Source organism: Gadus morhua, chromosome 15 (assembly GCF_902167405.1).
Source record: "Gadus morhua chromosome 15, gadMor3.0, whole genome shotgun sequence".
Lineage (NCBI taxonomy): Eukaryota > Metazoa > Chordata > Actinopteri > Gadiformes > Gadidae > Gadus > Gadus morhua.
Window position 1 is genome coordinate 22,029,005 of NC_044062.1, and position 14,647 is coordinate 22,043,651.

A 14,647-nucleotide genomic window follows, 5' to 3' on the forward strand; every position below is an offset into this window, starting at 1 on the left:
CAGAAACATCTCTAGGAACCATTCTATAAATATGTAAATCCTGACCTCTTTAGCTTTTTATCTGTGTTATAGTTTAATTGGACCATGTGGACCATGGTGAATATTGCACGGAATGCATCCAGAGGCAAAAATTGGGATTAAGATGAACAGTCTGCTCCGACATATGTACTATATGGCTTGTGAGTATACATTGTGGGTTTATTGCTGGTGGTAGTCACACGGTATGAGATTATGCCTTGGGTATAGAACTCTAATCAAACACTCAAACACTAACATGAGCTCACTATGTATGAAGCAATAAGAAGTATCATTGGAAATTAAAATTATTCACTCAGAGCTTGTAGTGGTAATTAATTAATTAACAATAGCATGCGCCATTAAAAACCCTATTGCACACTACAGTAATTAAATAGATTGGAAATTATGAAAAAAATGCGTAGATTAATGGCCATTAAACTAACATGGGGCGGGGTAATATATTATCATCACACATTAAACTGAATTCTAGAAAAAAAAATAGCAATATAATGAAACGCGTACATAAGGCCGCCATGACATAGTAAAAGGTCCACCGGCTTTACCCTCTTCACCTTTTACATGTGAAAGTGACACTAGTGGGGGGAACCAGTGTCTGGTGGGCTGATGTTTTTAAAATGATTGTTTAACAGTAGCGGTGGCAGCGCCTGGAAGCCAATGTAAGAGCAACGAATTGTGAAAATGACTATTTCTTTATTTTTTTGAGCCTCTCTGAATTTTCCCATTAGTCTTGCCGAAGTGGATCAGGAATCCCTTGTTGAGGCAGAAAATGTACGTCACACTTTGATGCTCTATATCAAAGAATGGAGGAAGCAACAGCTAATGCTGCCCTGAGGGAACTTCCTGCCTGACCACTCCGGATTGAAGGGAACCCTATCACATGTGCTTTAAATAACCTATAGGAGACGTATACCCAAACCGATGTTCAACATTGGTCGACAAATTCATGGTCATGGCTGTCCACAGTGAAATAGTGTCACACGTCTGATGAAGCCAAAAATAAGTTCACTTGGAACTATCCTTCACGACACATATCAAATTTATTCAACATGAGTTAAAGACCAGAAAAAGTAATCTCAATTTCGGAGATGGAACACTTCTCTTTCTTCTTTTGTTAAACTTGTAAAGGAAAAGTGGTGCACGCACAGACTGAGAATGTCTCACCTGGCTCCCGGCTGATCAGTCAACTGCTAGATTTAAACAATAGCAGATGATGTTGATCGCTGGGTGATAAAGGGCTGTTCTGGTTGAAGCAGGCGGGCACACGCCCTGCAGAGTTTAGAGGGGTAATGCGTCTCCCTAACACTTAACACAGTGCTCTCCCTCTGCGTCTCTCTCCTCTATAACTCCTGAATAAAACACCTGCTGCAGGAAAAAATATGCAATTGAGGCGGCAACGGATTGTTTCAAACAGGTCAGAAGGAACGGGTTGGGGGGATATGTGTTTGGAAGCCAAATGAGGAGGCGCGCGGTGGAAGCTAATGAGATGTCCACTGGTGCAGCAATGCCACCTGCACCGTGGTAGATTGAGCAGGGAGCTCAGATATAGAGGCCCTGTTAAGAAACCACCCCACAGGAGGCCTGCATTGACACCCCATTATTTGTTGTTTATCATGATTATATATATATATATATATATATATATATATATATATATATATATATATATATATATATATATATATATATATATATTAGTGGTGGGCATAGATTATTTTTTTTAATCTAGATTCATCTAGATTCTTTTTGGAATTAATCTAGATTAATCTAGATTAAAATGGCAAACGGCAAAAAATCCTTTTTCGTTTACCTTGACAGCTGTCAATTATACTTGGCAACAGTGAATTATCAAATATAATTCACCGCCGGAAGTTGTGAAGTGCCCATGCAAGTCAACGGAGCATAAACAAAAATAATTGACAGCTGAACGTTGGGAAGGCCCATGCAAGTGAATGGAGCAGTCTACAGCATTGAGAAGAGCCGTGTAATAATCCATAATAATGTAAGGTTTAGAAGTTAAATAATTGAAAGTTGTAGAATAAATAAATATCATTTATATTGGAGTTAATTTGCTAGAAATGTACTTACAATCAGTTAATCATTTATATATTTATGTTACACAATTATTCCTTACATATTTACATGTTTACATATTTAACAGAGTCAGGATATTCTGTTGAATCTGCCTCTCTGATCCCTCACGTTTACCTCAGTCTAAATTCTAGCTCCTGATTGGTTTGTTCAGTCACATGATGGGTCCGAACAAGGAAGTGTTTGAAAATAGATTAACGGCGATATTTTTTAGTGGCCCACCACTAATATATATAGTGGCCCACCACTAATATATACACAAACGACTGTAAACCACACATATATATATATGTAAGGGATAATGCCCGACGAGGTGTCCATTATGTAAGGGATAATGCCCGACGAGGTGTCCATTATCAGGAATTAATTCGCGTCGGACGGTTGCCTCCGCGAAGTCCATTAATTCCTGATAATTGACACCTCGAAGGGCATTATCCCGCTTATACCACGGTCACTTACCAACGGTGACCAAATTAAGACCATTAATTTATATTTTCATGCGTTTTACAATCTGAATATAAAGTTTTCAACAAAACATACATTTGTTTCCCTGGTTACGCCTGAGGGTCAAACTAATACCCGGAACCACCATTACACGCCCGTTGGGTTCTCATGCAACGGAAACGTTGTTCACTCCTCCAGTAATTAGGACGGACCATAGCTACGACTTTAGAACGGGAGGTAGCGGGAGGTATTATAGTCCGCTGAGCTTTGTTTTGTTTCCCGTTGCCATGGTTACTACTATTTTAGAGACGATACGCCAGCTAGCGCATTAATTGAGAACGGTAAACAGACAATTTGACGGAACTACTTGTCCAGGTGTCCGTATATCAGGAGTTAATGCACACCCTGCATCCAATCAGAATCGAGTATTCCCGCAGACCGTGGTATAAATATATATATATGGACTTATATATATATATTTGGACTTATAATATATATATATGGACTTCGCGGAGGCAACCGCGAAGTCGCGTCGGACGGTTCACGCCTCCACGTCGTCCATTAATTCCTGATAATGGACACCTCGTCGGGCATTATCCCTTACATATATATATATATATATATATATATATATATATATATATATATATATATTTATATAAAAAAACACATAGAAAATAATCGATATCTATTGTTTGTTATTGTGTTGAACTAATTTTGTTAAGTGCACGTTAAATAAAGTGTGCATATTATCATGATGGGGATACTGTTATGTTCATAGCTGCTTACATGACGACCGCTAGACAATGGTTCGGCCTCGTCTCAGCAGGTGATGCTGAAGGTTAATTCCGTGGCTGAAGGCTGATTCAGCTGCTGCACATCCCTGCAGCACTGCTCTGCCGGTGGATACACTAAATTGCATGCGTTAGGTAACACTATTTATGCGTAGCGCAGAAACACTGGGATTCTTACGCAACAATTCCATGGTCATCAGTGGTGGGCAGAGTAGCTAAAAAATGTACTCAAGTAAAAGTACTGTTACTTTAAGATTAGAATTACTCAAGTAGAAGTAAAAGTACTCGTAAAAATAATTACTCAAGTAAGAGTAAAAAAGTATGCAGTGAAAAGACTACTCAAGTACTCAAGAGTACAAGTACTGAGTTTCTCCGATTTATTTTTTAAATAAACAGAGCAACACAAACGGTACAAAATAGACACCAACAAAATATAAAACAGCAATGTTCAAATAAAGATAATGTAAATAACATCCTTTTAAATTAAATAAATAAGGTCTTTAAAAAAAAAAAGTATAACCCTTGAACTAAAACAATAACAAACTAGAACTGCAAGCAGTTATGCAGGGGTCCAAGAAGTGTGCATTTCGCCGGCACAACGCGACAAGAAATGTGCGTTTCGCCGGCATAACGCGAAGCATGTGTTCAAAACGCTACCCTGAACCTGTGGATATAAAGGTTTTGACTGTGGGAGCTTCGGTGTGGGAGTTATAGCCTAAAACGCGTTTTCAGAACGTTGGCCAAATAGGACATAGACAATGTCGTCGTTTTTTGGCGCCGCCCTGTGGCGAAATTTTCCAAGGACAATTTTCCTTTGCCAAATAACTCCCGCCCACATTAATAATTCTTGGCCATATTTTCTATATAGACTCGGGTTTGCCCCTTGATGGTTTCCCTTGAGTTTGAAGAACATTCCTTTGGCCAATTAGAAGATATACAATTTCCTCGTTTATTGCGCCCCCTAATGGCGAAATTTTCCGGAATTTTTATCGAACGACAGTAAGGTTAGCACCAACATGTGTGTAAAATTTGGACTCGATCCGATGTCTCATTTTGGATTTCTTTGGATTTTTGCTATTCCACGTCTAATTTAGCTAATAAACCAATATTCAAAACGCTACCGTTTCGTCGTCGAATCAAAAAAGTCTTTCGTGCATTCTTTGCGTGTGTGTCTGAAGATGTCGTGTGCAAAGTTTGGTGTCGATTGGTCAAGAAATGTGGGAGGAGTAGGGAAAAAACAGTTTTGCGGTTTTCGCGATTTTGCGAAAAAAAATTCTAGACGCAAATGGGCGTGGCCTATGCCAAAAGATGCAGCAGACTCCAGTGAATATGTGCGTACAAGTTTTTGACTGTGGGAGGTTCGGTGTGGGAGTTATAGCCCCAAACGCGTCTTTCCTTGGTATAGCGCCACCTAGTGGCCGGCGTGTCTGGATTTTGTCGTCTGCATAGTCTTCACGTACCTAGATCTAGTCATGTAATTGGCGTGTGTGCACCATTTACGGTTTGGGCTGTAGTAGCACTTTCTTGGTAGGAAGTATAATAATAATAATAACTAGAACTGCAAGCAGTTATGCAGGGGTCCAAGAAGTGTGCATTTCGCCGGCACAACGCGACAAGAAATGTGCGTTTCGCCGGCACAACGCGAAGCATGTGTTGAAAACGCTACCCTGAACCTGTGGATACAAAGGATTTGACTGTGGTAGGAGTAGCGAGAAGTCAGTGTAGCGTTTTCGCGGCGAAATTTTGTAGAAGATATACAATTTCCTCGTTTATGGCGCCCCCTAATGGCGAAATTTTCCGAAATTTTTATCGTACGACATTAAGGTTAGCACCAACTTGTGTGTAAAACTTGGAGTCGATCCGATGTGTAATTTTGGATTTCTTTGGATTTTTGATATTCCACGTCTAATTTAGCTAATAAACCAATATTCAAAACGCTACCGTTTCGTTATCGAAGGACGGATCAAAAAAGTGTTTTCATGCATTCTTTGCGTGTGCGTCTGAAGATGTCGTGTGCAAAGTTTGGTGTTGATTGGTCAAGAAATGTGGGAGGAGTAGCGAAAATACAGTTTTGCGGTTTTCGCGATTTTGCGAAAAAAAATTCTAGACGCAAATGGGCGTGGCCTATGCCAAAAGATGCAGCAGACTCCAGTGAATATGTGTGTACAAGGTTTTGAATGTGGGAGGTTCGGTGTGGGAGTTATAGCCCCAAACGCGTATTCTTTGGTATAGCGCCACCTAGGGGCCGGCGTGTCTGGATTTTGTTATCTGAGTAGCGGTGCCGATTCTGGATCAAGTCATGCAATTGGCGCGCGTGCACCATTTACGGTTTGGGCTGTAGTATCACTTTCAAGGGGGGAAGAATAATAATCCTTACAAAAACAATAGGGATCCAACCTGTTGGCTTGGACCCCTAATAACTAGAACTGCAAGCAGTTATGCAGGGGTCCAAGAAGTGTGCATTTCGCCGGCACAACGCGACAAGAAATGTGCGTTTCGCCGGCACAACGCGAAGCATGTGTTCAAAACGCTACCCTGAACCTGTGGATACAAAGGACTGTGGTAGGAGTAGCGAGAAGTCAGTGTAGCGTATTCGCGGCGAAATTTTGTAGAAGATATACAATTTCCTTGTTTATTGCGCCCCCTAATGGCGAAATTTTCCGATTTTTTTATCGAACGACATAAATGTTAGCACCAACATGTGTGTAAAATTTGGACTCGATCCGATGTCTAATTTTGGATTTCTTTGGATTTTTGATATTCCACGTCTAATTTAGCTAATAAACCAATATTCAAAACGCTACCGTTTCGTCGTCAAAGGTCGCATCAAAAAAGTGTTTCGTGCATTCTTTGCGTGTGCGTCTGAAGATGTCGTGTGCAAAGTTTGGTGTCGATTGGTCAAGAAATGTGGGAGGAGTAGCGAAAAAACAGTTTCGCGGTTTTCGCGATTTAGCGAAAAATATTCCTAGACGCAAATGGGCGTGGCCTAGGCCAAAAGATGCAGCAGACTCCAGTGCATCTGTGTGTACAAGTTTTTGGACTCTGGGAGGTTCGGTGTGGGAGTTATAGCCGCAAACGCGTATTCCTTGGTATAGCGCCACCTAGTGGCCGGCGTGTCTGGATTTTGTTATCTGAGTAGCGGTGCCGATTCTGGATCTAGTCATGCAATTGGCGCGTGTGCACCATTTACGGTTTGGGCTGTGGTTCCACTTTCACCGCGGGAAGTATAACTAGAACTGCAAGCAGTTACGCAGGGGTCCAAGAAGTGTGCATTTCGCCGGCACAACGCGACAAGAAATGTGCGTTTCGCCGGCACAACGCGAAGCATGTGTTCAAAACGCTACCCTGAACCTGTGGATACAAAGGATTTGACTGTGGTAGGAGTAGCGAGAAGTCAGTGTAGCGTTTTCGCGGCGAAATTTTGTAGAAGATATACAATTTCCTCGTTTATTGCGCCCCCTAATGGCGAAATTTTCCGAAATTTTTATCGAACGACGTTAAGGTTAGCACCAACATGTGTGTAAAATTTGGACTCGTTCCGATGTCTAATTTTGGATTTCTTTGGATTTTTGATTTTCCACGTCTAATTTAGCTCATAAACCAATATTCAAAACGCTACCGTTTCGTCGTCGAAGGTCGGATCAAAAAACTGTCTCACGATTCCTTTGCGTGTGCGTCTGAAGATGTCGTGTGCAAAGTTTGGTGTCGATTGGTCAAGAAATGTGGGAGGAGTAGGGAAAAAACAGTTTTGCGGTTTTCGCGTTTTTGCGAAAAAAAATTGTAGACGCAAATGGGCGTGGCCTATGCCAAAAGATGCAGCAGACTCCAGTGAATATGTGGGTACAAGGTTTTGAATGTGGGAGGTTCGGTGTGGGAGTTATAGCCCCAAACGCGTCTTTCCTTGGTATAGCGCCACCTAGTGGCCGGCGTGTCTGGATTTTGTTATCTGAGTAGCGGTGCCGGACCTGGATCTAGTCATGCAATTGGCATGTCGGCACCATTTACGGTTTGGGCTGTGGTTCCACTTTCACGGGGAGGTAGTATAATAATAACAAGAAGTGTGCATTTCGCCGGCACAACGCGACAAGAAATGTGCGTTTCGCCGGCACAAAGCGAAGCATGTGTTCAAAACGCTACCCTGAACCTGTGGATACAAAGGATTTGACTGTGGTAGGAGTAGCGAGAAGTCAGTGTAGCGTTTTCGCGGCGAAATTTTGTAGAAGATATACAATTTCCTCGTTTATTGCGCCCCCTAATGGCGAAATTTTCCGAAATTTTTATCGAACGACATTAAGGTTAGCACCAACATGTGTGTAAAACTTGGAGTCGATCCGATGTGTAATTTTGAATTTTTCGGGATTTTGGATATTCCACGTCTAATTTAGCTAATAAACCAATATTCAAAACGCTACCGTTTCGTCGTCAAAGGTCGCATCAAAAAAGTGTTTCCTGCATTCTTTGCGCGTGCGTCTGAAGATGTCGTGTGCAAAGTTTGGTGTCGATTGGTCAAGAAATGTGGGAGGAGTAGGGAAAAAGCATTTTTGCGGTTTTCGCGATTTTGCGAAAAAAAATTATAGACGCAAATGGGCGTGGCCTATGCCAAAAGATGCAGCAGACTCCAGTGAATCTGTGCGTACAAGTTTTTGAATGTGGGAGATTCGGTGTGGGAGTTATAGCCCCAAACGCGTCTGTCCTTGGTATAGCGCCACCTAGTGGCCGGCGCGTCTGGATTTGGTTATCTGAGTAGCGGTGCCGGACCTGGATCTAGTCATGCAATTGGCGCGTGTGCACCATTTACGGTTTGGGCTGTAGTCCCACAAGTACGGGGGGAAGAATAATAATAATAATAATAATAATAATAATAGGAAAAATCCTTACAAAAACAATAGGGATCCAACCTGTTGGCTTGGACCCCTAACTAGAACTGCAAGCAGTTATGCAGGGGTCCAAGAAGTGTGCATTTCGCCGGCACAACGCGACAAGAAATGTGCGTTTCGCCGGCACAACGCGAAGCAAGTATTCAAAACGCTACCGTGAACAACATGTGGATATAAAGGTTTTGACTGTGGGAGCTTCGGTGTGGGAGTTATAGCCTAAAACGCGTTTTCAGAACATTGGCCAAATAGGAGATAGACAATGTCGTAGTTTTCTGGCGCCGCCCTGTGGCGAAATTTTCCAAAGACAATTTTCCTTTGCCAAATAACTCCCGCCCACATTAATAATTCTTGGCCATATTTTCTATATAGACTCGGGTTTGCCCCTTGATGGTTTCCCTTGAGTTTGAAGAACATTCCTTCGGCCAATTAGAAGATATACAATTTCGTCGTTTATTGCGCCCCCTAATGGCGAAATTTTCCGAAATTTTTATCGAACGACAGTAAGGTTAGCACCAACATGTGTGTAAAATTTGGACTCGATCCGATGTCTAATTTTGGATTTCTTTGGATTTTTGATATTCCACGTCTAATTTAGCTAATAAACCAATATTCAAAACGCTACCGTTTCGTCATCGAAGGTCGGATCAAAAAAGTGTTTCATGCATTCTTTGCGTGTGTGTCTGAAGATGTCGTGGGCAAAGTTTGGTGTCGATTGGTCAAGAAATGTGGGAGGAGTAGGGAGAAAATAGTTTTGCGGTTTTCGCGATTTTGCGAAAAAAAATTCTAGACGCAAATGGGCGTGGCCTATGCCAAAAGATGCAGCAGACTCCAGTGAATATGTGTGTACAAGGTTTTGAATGTGGGAGGTTCGGTGTGGGAGTTATAGCCCCAAACGCGTCTTTCCTTGGTATAGCGCCACCTAGTGGCCGGCGTGTCTGGATTTTGTTATCTGAGTAGCGGTGCCGGACCTGGATCTAGTCATGCAATTGGCGTGTCGGCACCATTTACGGTTTGGGCTGTGGACCCACTTTTAGCGCGGGAAGTATAATAACTAGAACTGCAAGCAGTTATGCAGGGGTCCAAGAAGTGTGCATTTCGCCGGCACAACGCGACAAGAAATGTGCGTTTCGCCGGCACAAAGCGAAGCATGTGTTCAAAACGCTACCCTGAACCTGTGGATACAAAGGATTTGACTGTGGTAGGAGTAGCGAGAAGTCAGTGTAGCGTTTTCGCGGCGAAATTTTGTAGAAGATACACAATTTCCTCGTTTATTGCGCCCCCTAATGGCGAATTTTTCCGAATTTTTTATCGAACGACATTAAGGTTAGCACCAACATGTGTGTAAAACTTGGAGTCGATCCGATGTGTAATTTTGAATTTTTCGGGATTTTGGATATTCCACGTCTAATTTAGCTAATAAACCAATATTCAAAACGCTACCGTTTCGTCGTCAAAGGTCGCATCAAAAAAGTGTTTCCTGCATTCTCTGCGCGTGCGTCTGAAGATGTCGTGTGCAAAGTTTGGTATCGATTGGTCAAGAAATGTGGGAGGAGTAGGGAAAAAGCATTTTTGCGGTTTTCGCGATTTTGCGAAAAAAAATTCTAGACGCAAATGGGCGTGGCCTATGCCAAAAGATGCAGCAGACTCCAGTGAATCTGTGCGTACAAGTTTTTGAATGTGGGAGATTCGGTGTGGGAGTTATAGCCCCAAACGCGTCTGTCCTTGGTATAGCGCCACCTAGTGGCCGGCGCGTCTGGATTTGGTTATCTGAGTAGCGGTGCCGGACCTGGATCTAGTCATGCAATTGGCGCGTGTGCACCATTTACGGTTTGGGCTGTAGTCCCACAAGTACGGGGGGAAGAATAATAACTAGAACTGCAAGCAGTTATGCAGGGGTCCAAGAAGTGTGCATTTCGCCGGCACAACGCGACAAGAAATGTGCGTTTCGCCGGCACAACGCGAAGCAAGTATTCAAAACGCTACCGTGAACAACATGTGGATATAAAGGTTTTGACTGTGGGAGCTTCGGTGTGGGAGTTATAGCCTAAAACGCGTTTTCAGAACATTGGCCAAATAGGAGATAGACAATGTCGTAGTTTTCTGGCGCCGCCCTGTGGCGAAATCTTCCAAAGACAATTTTCCTTTGCCAAATAACTCCCGCCCACATTAATAATTCTTGGCCATATTTTCTATATAGACTCGGGTTTGCCCCTTGATGGTTTCCCTTGAGTTTGAAGAACATTCCTTCAGCCAATTAGAAGATATACAATTTCCTCGTTTATTGCGCCCCCTAATGGCGAAATTTTCCGAAATTTTTATCGAACGACATTAAGGTTAGCACCAACATGTGTGTAAAATTTGGACTCGATCCGATGTCTAATTTTGGATTTCTTTGGATTTTTGATATTCCACGTCTAATTTAGCTAATATACCAATATTCAAAACGCTACCGTTTCGTCGTCAAAGGTCGCATCAAAAGAGTGTTTCGTGCATTCTTTGCGTGTGCGTCTGAAGATGTCGTGTGCAAAGTTTGGTGTTGATTGGTCGAGAAATGTGGGAGGAGTAGCGAAAAAACAGTTTTGCGGTTTTCGCGATTTTGCGAAAAAAAATTCTAGACGCAAATGGGCGTGGCCTATGCCAAAAGATGCAGCAGACTCCAGTGAATATGTGTGTACAAGGTTTTGAATGTGGGAGGTTCGGTGTGGGAGTTATAGCCCCAAACGCGTCTTTCCTTGGTATAGCGCCACCTAGTGGCCGGCGTGTCTGGATTTTGTTATCTGAGTAGCGGTGCCGGACCTGGATCTAGTCATGCAATTGGCGTGTCGGCACCATTTACGGTTTGGGCTGTGGGCCCACTTTTAGCGCGGGAAGTATAATAATAAAAATCCTTACAAAAACAATAGGGATCCAACCTGTTGGCTTGGACCCCTAATAATAATAATAATAATAGGAAAAATCCTTACAAAAACAATAGGGATCCAACCTGTTGGCTTGGACCCCTAACTAGAACTTGCGCCCCCTAATGGCGAAATTTTCCGAAATTTTTATCGTACGACCTTAAGGTTAGCACCAACATGTGTGCACAATTTGGACTCGTTCCGATGTCTAATTTTGGATTTCTTTGGATTTTTGATTTTCCACGTCTAATTTAGCTCATAAACCAATATTCAAAACGCTACCGTTTCGTCGTCAAAGGTCGCATCAAAAAAGTGTTTCGTGCATTCTTTGCGTGTGCGTCTGAAGATGTCGTGTGCAAAGTTTGGTGTCGATTGGTCAAGAAATGTGGGAGGAGTAGGGAAAAAACAGTTTTGCGGTTTTCGCGATTTTGCGAAAAAAAATTCTAGACGCAAATGGGCGTGGCCTAGGCCAAAAGATGCAGCAGACTCCAGTGCATCTGTGTGTACAAGTTTTTGGACTCTGGGAGGTTCGGTGTGGGAGCTATTGCCCCAAACGTGTTTCTCCTTGGTATAGCGCCTCCTAGTGGCCGGCATGTCTGGATTTGGTTATCTGAGTAGCGGTGCCGATTCTGGATCTAGTCATGCAATTGGCGCGTGTGCACCATTTACGGTTTGGGCTGTAGTATCACTTTCACCGCGGGAAGTATAAAAATCCTTACAAAAACAATAGGGATCCAACCTGTTGGCTTGGACCCCTAATAAAAATCCTTACAAAAACAATAGGGATCCAACCTGTTGGCTTGGACCCCTAATAAAAATCCTTACAAAAACAATAGGGATCCAACCTGTTGGCTTGGACCCCTAATTAAATCTTTGCAAAATTAAATACATCAACGTGTGTGTGTGTGTGTGTGTGTGTGTGTGTGTGTGTGTGTGTGTGTGTGTGTGTGTGTGTGTGTGTGTGTGTGTGTGTGTGTGTGTGTGTGTGTCACTCTGTTCGAGCCTGCATGAGAGTTCAATGTTGTCATTAGCTGTAACGTCTTTCTGACCAATCGCAGTTCAAGGCCGACCTGGGCTGTGCCACTTCGGGAGGGGGCGCTCAGTTACTCCTCTAGACAAAACCGAATTGGTTGCGAGTCGATGTTGACCCGGCGCCCCCCGTTAACGGGCCACAGGGAATTTTCCCAACTCTCCCGATTACCACTCTGCGTTGTGCGTGCGTGCGTGCCTGTGTGTGTGTGCAGGCGTTATTCAATTGCCTCTCGGCCGCTTGTACCCGCGATCTCGTCCTTTCGGCCATCTCCCAACCCTCATGACCATAGGTGAGGATAGGAACGAAGATCGACCGGTAGATCGAGAGCTTTGCCTTGCGACTCAGCTCTCTTTTCGTAACAACGGTGCGGTAAAGCGAACGCAATACCGCCCCCGCTGCTCCGATTCTCCGGCCAATCTCACGCTCCATAGTAGCCTACCCTCACTCGCGAACAAGACCCCGAGGTACTTGAACTCCTTCACTTGGGCTAAGGAATATTCACGTGATAGAAATAGATCTCGCATGTAATAAAAGAAAAGATCTAAAAAAAACAAAGTAACGACCGTCACGTAGTCAAATGGAACGGCGTAAAAGTACCGTTCTTTCTTCAAATATTTACTCAAGTAAAAGTAAAAGTATGTTGCAATAAAACTACTCCTACAATTACAATTTATCCAAAAAGTTACTCAAGTATTTGTAACGGAGTAAATGTAGCGCGTTCCTACCCACCTCTGATGGTCATAGGGCCTATCTTTATATCCATGTCGTTAGCTATGTATGTATGCATGTATGTATGGCCCTCTATCTGAATATTTGCATATTTATGTATGGTGAATGGTTGGGCGGTGATCCATTGTGCTGGCGATGAAGATTTTTCGGTGATCTAACAGATATTTACACAAGATTCCATACTATACATTATAAACTATTGTACACCATGCGGTGAGAAAAACTGCTGATGTCACGCATACTTGAACACATAAAAACACATGACCATAGTACAAAACTAAAATATGATTCAACCTAATTTAGACAAATGTAGACCACACGCTCAACTAAACCCATGCAAACAAAGACACACTCATCCAAAGAACACACACATGAACTTACACTAACACACACAACACACATGGACACACACATGAAGACACACACACACAAACACACACACACACATACCAAAACACACCCACCCAGGTGTGTGGTGCGTGGGTGTGGTTGCGTGCGAGGGTGAACCATATGCATACAGTAACTGAATGTGTGTCAAGCGTTTCACATTGCTCTCGCAGCCTTAATCCCTGGAGTCCTGACCCGCCCTGACCCCATGGCCTGCTCTATTGCCGTTTTTATTGTTACAAGGGTGACATCTGGACACAAGAGATGAGTTAAGCTCTATAGGCTGCTGGCTACCAGCGTTTCAAGGGCCCCTGTGCTCTCACACAGAAAAATGCAGGAAAGAAAAGCTGCATGGGGATGAAGAAAGCAGCTTGCTCATAATGTGGTGACCGATGACAGAGACCTACCGCGAGGTTCCAACACAGATTCGAACACACCAATGGTGCCAGTACCGCAATTAAAATAACAGTCCTTTCACTGCTCATTTCTTCTGCATGTATTATGTGCTTGACGGGAGTCTGACACACACACACACACAAACAACCACACACACACACACGCGCACACACACACACACACACACACACACACACACACACACACACACACACACACACACACACACACACAGACCCACACAGACACACACACGCAATCATGAGCACACATGCACACACACACACACACACACACACAAACACACACACACACACACACACATATACACTCACGCACACGCACACTCACACATGCACACACACACACACACACACGATTTCTGGCATCAAGCAAAATATTACTCAACCAATATTCTGCACGTGTGCTATGCTGCGACAAAGTTTGTGCGTGTGTGTGTGTTTGTTTGTGAGTGTTGTATGTTTTCGTATATGAGGTGGCCTATTAGGCCTCAGTAAACTCTGGAGGATAAGAGGAGTGACAGGCTGATGTGAGCTGAATCCGACAGGTACACATTCGCACGGCTGCGTCAGCGGCTAATGACCAACATTAGCTCGTGTCCATGGCGGATGAGTCAACAGACAACGAAGGGACCTTCCTCTGTGCTGCAGGGAATAAGATGCGTAATATTAGCACGTATTCCCAATACGTTGTGATTAATGGCGGTCCAAAAATCGGGCTCGTGAAATAGCAGCAAGTGTCTTAATTTGGGAGGAACTGCAGCCAGTAATTATGGCATGTTTAACCACCAAGCGGCAGTCACGGTGTACTGCAGGTGAAATCTTACACAGGATTTAATCTGCAATACATCGTCACTGCCACTAGGCGGCAAATCAATCTTGATGTAGCATTAGCAGCTGCTACGTTTCCCTCTACCCTGCTACTGCTTACTGCATGCTGTAT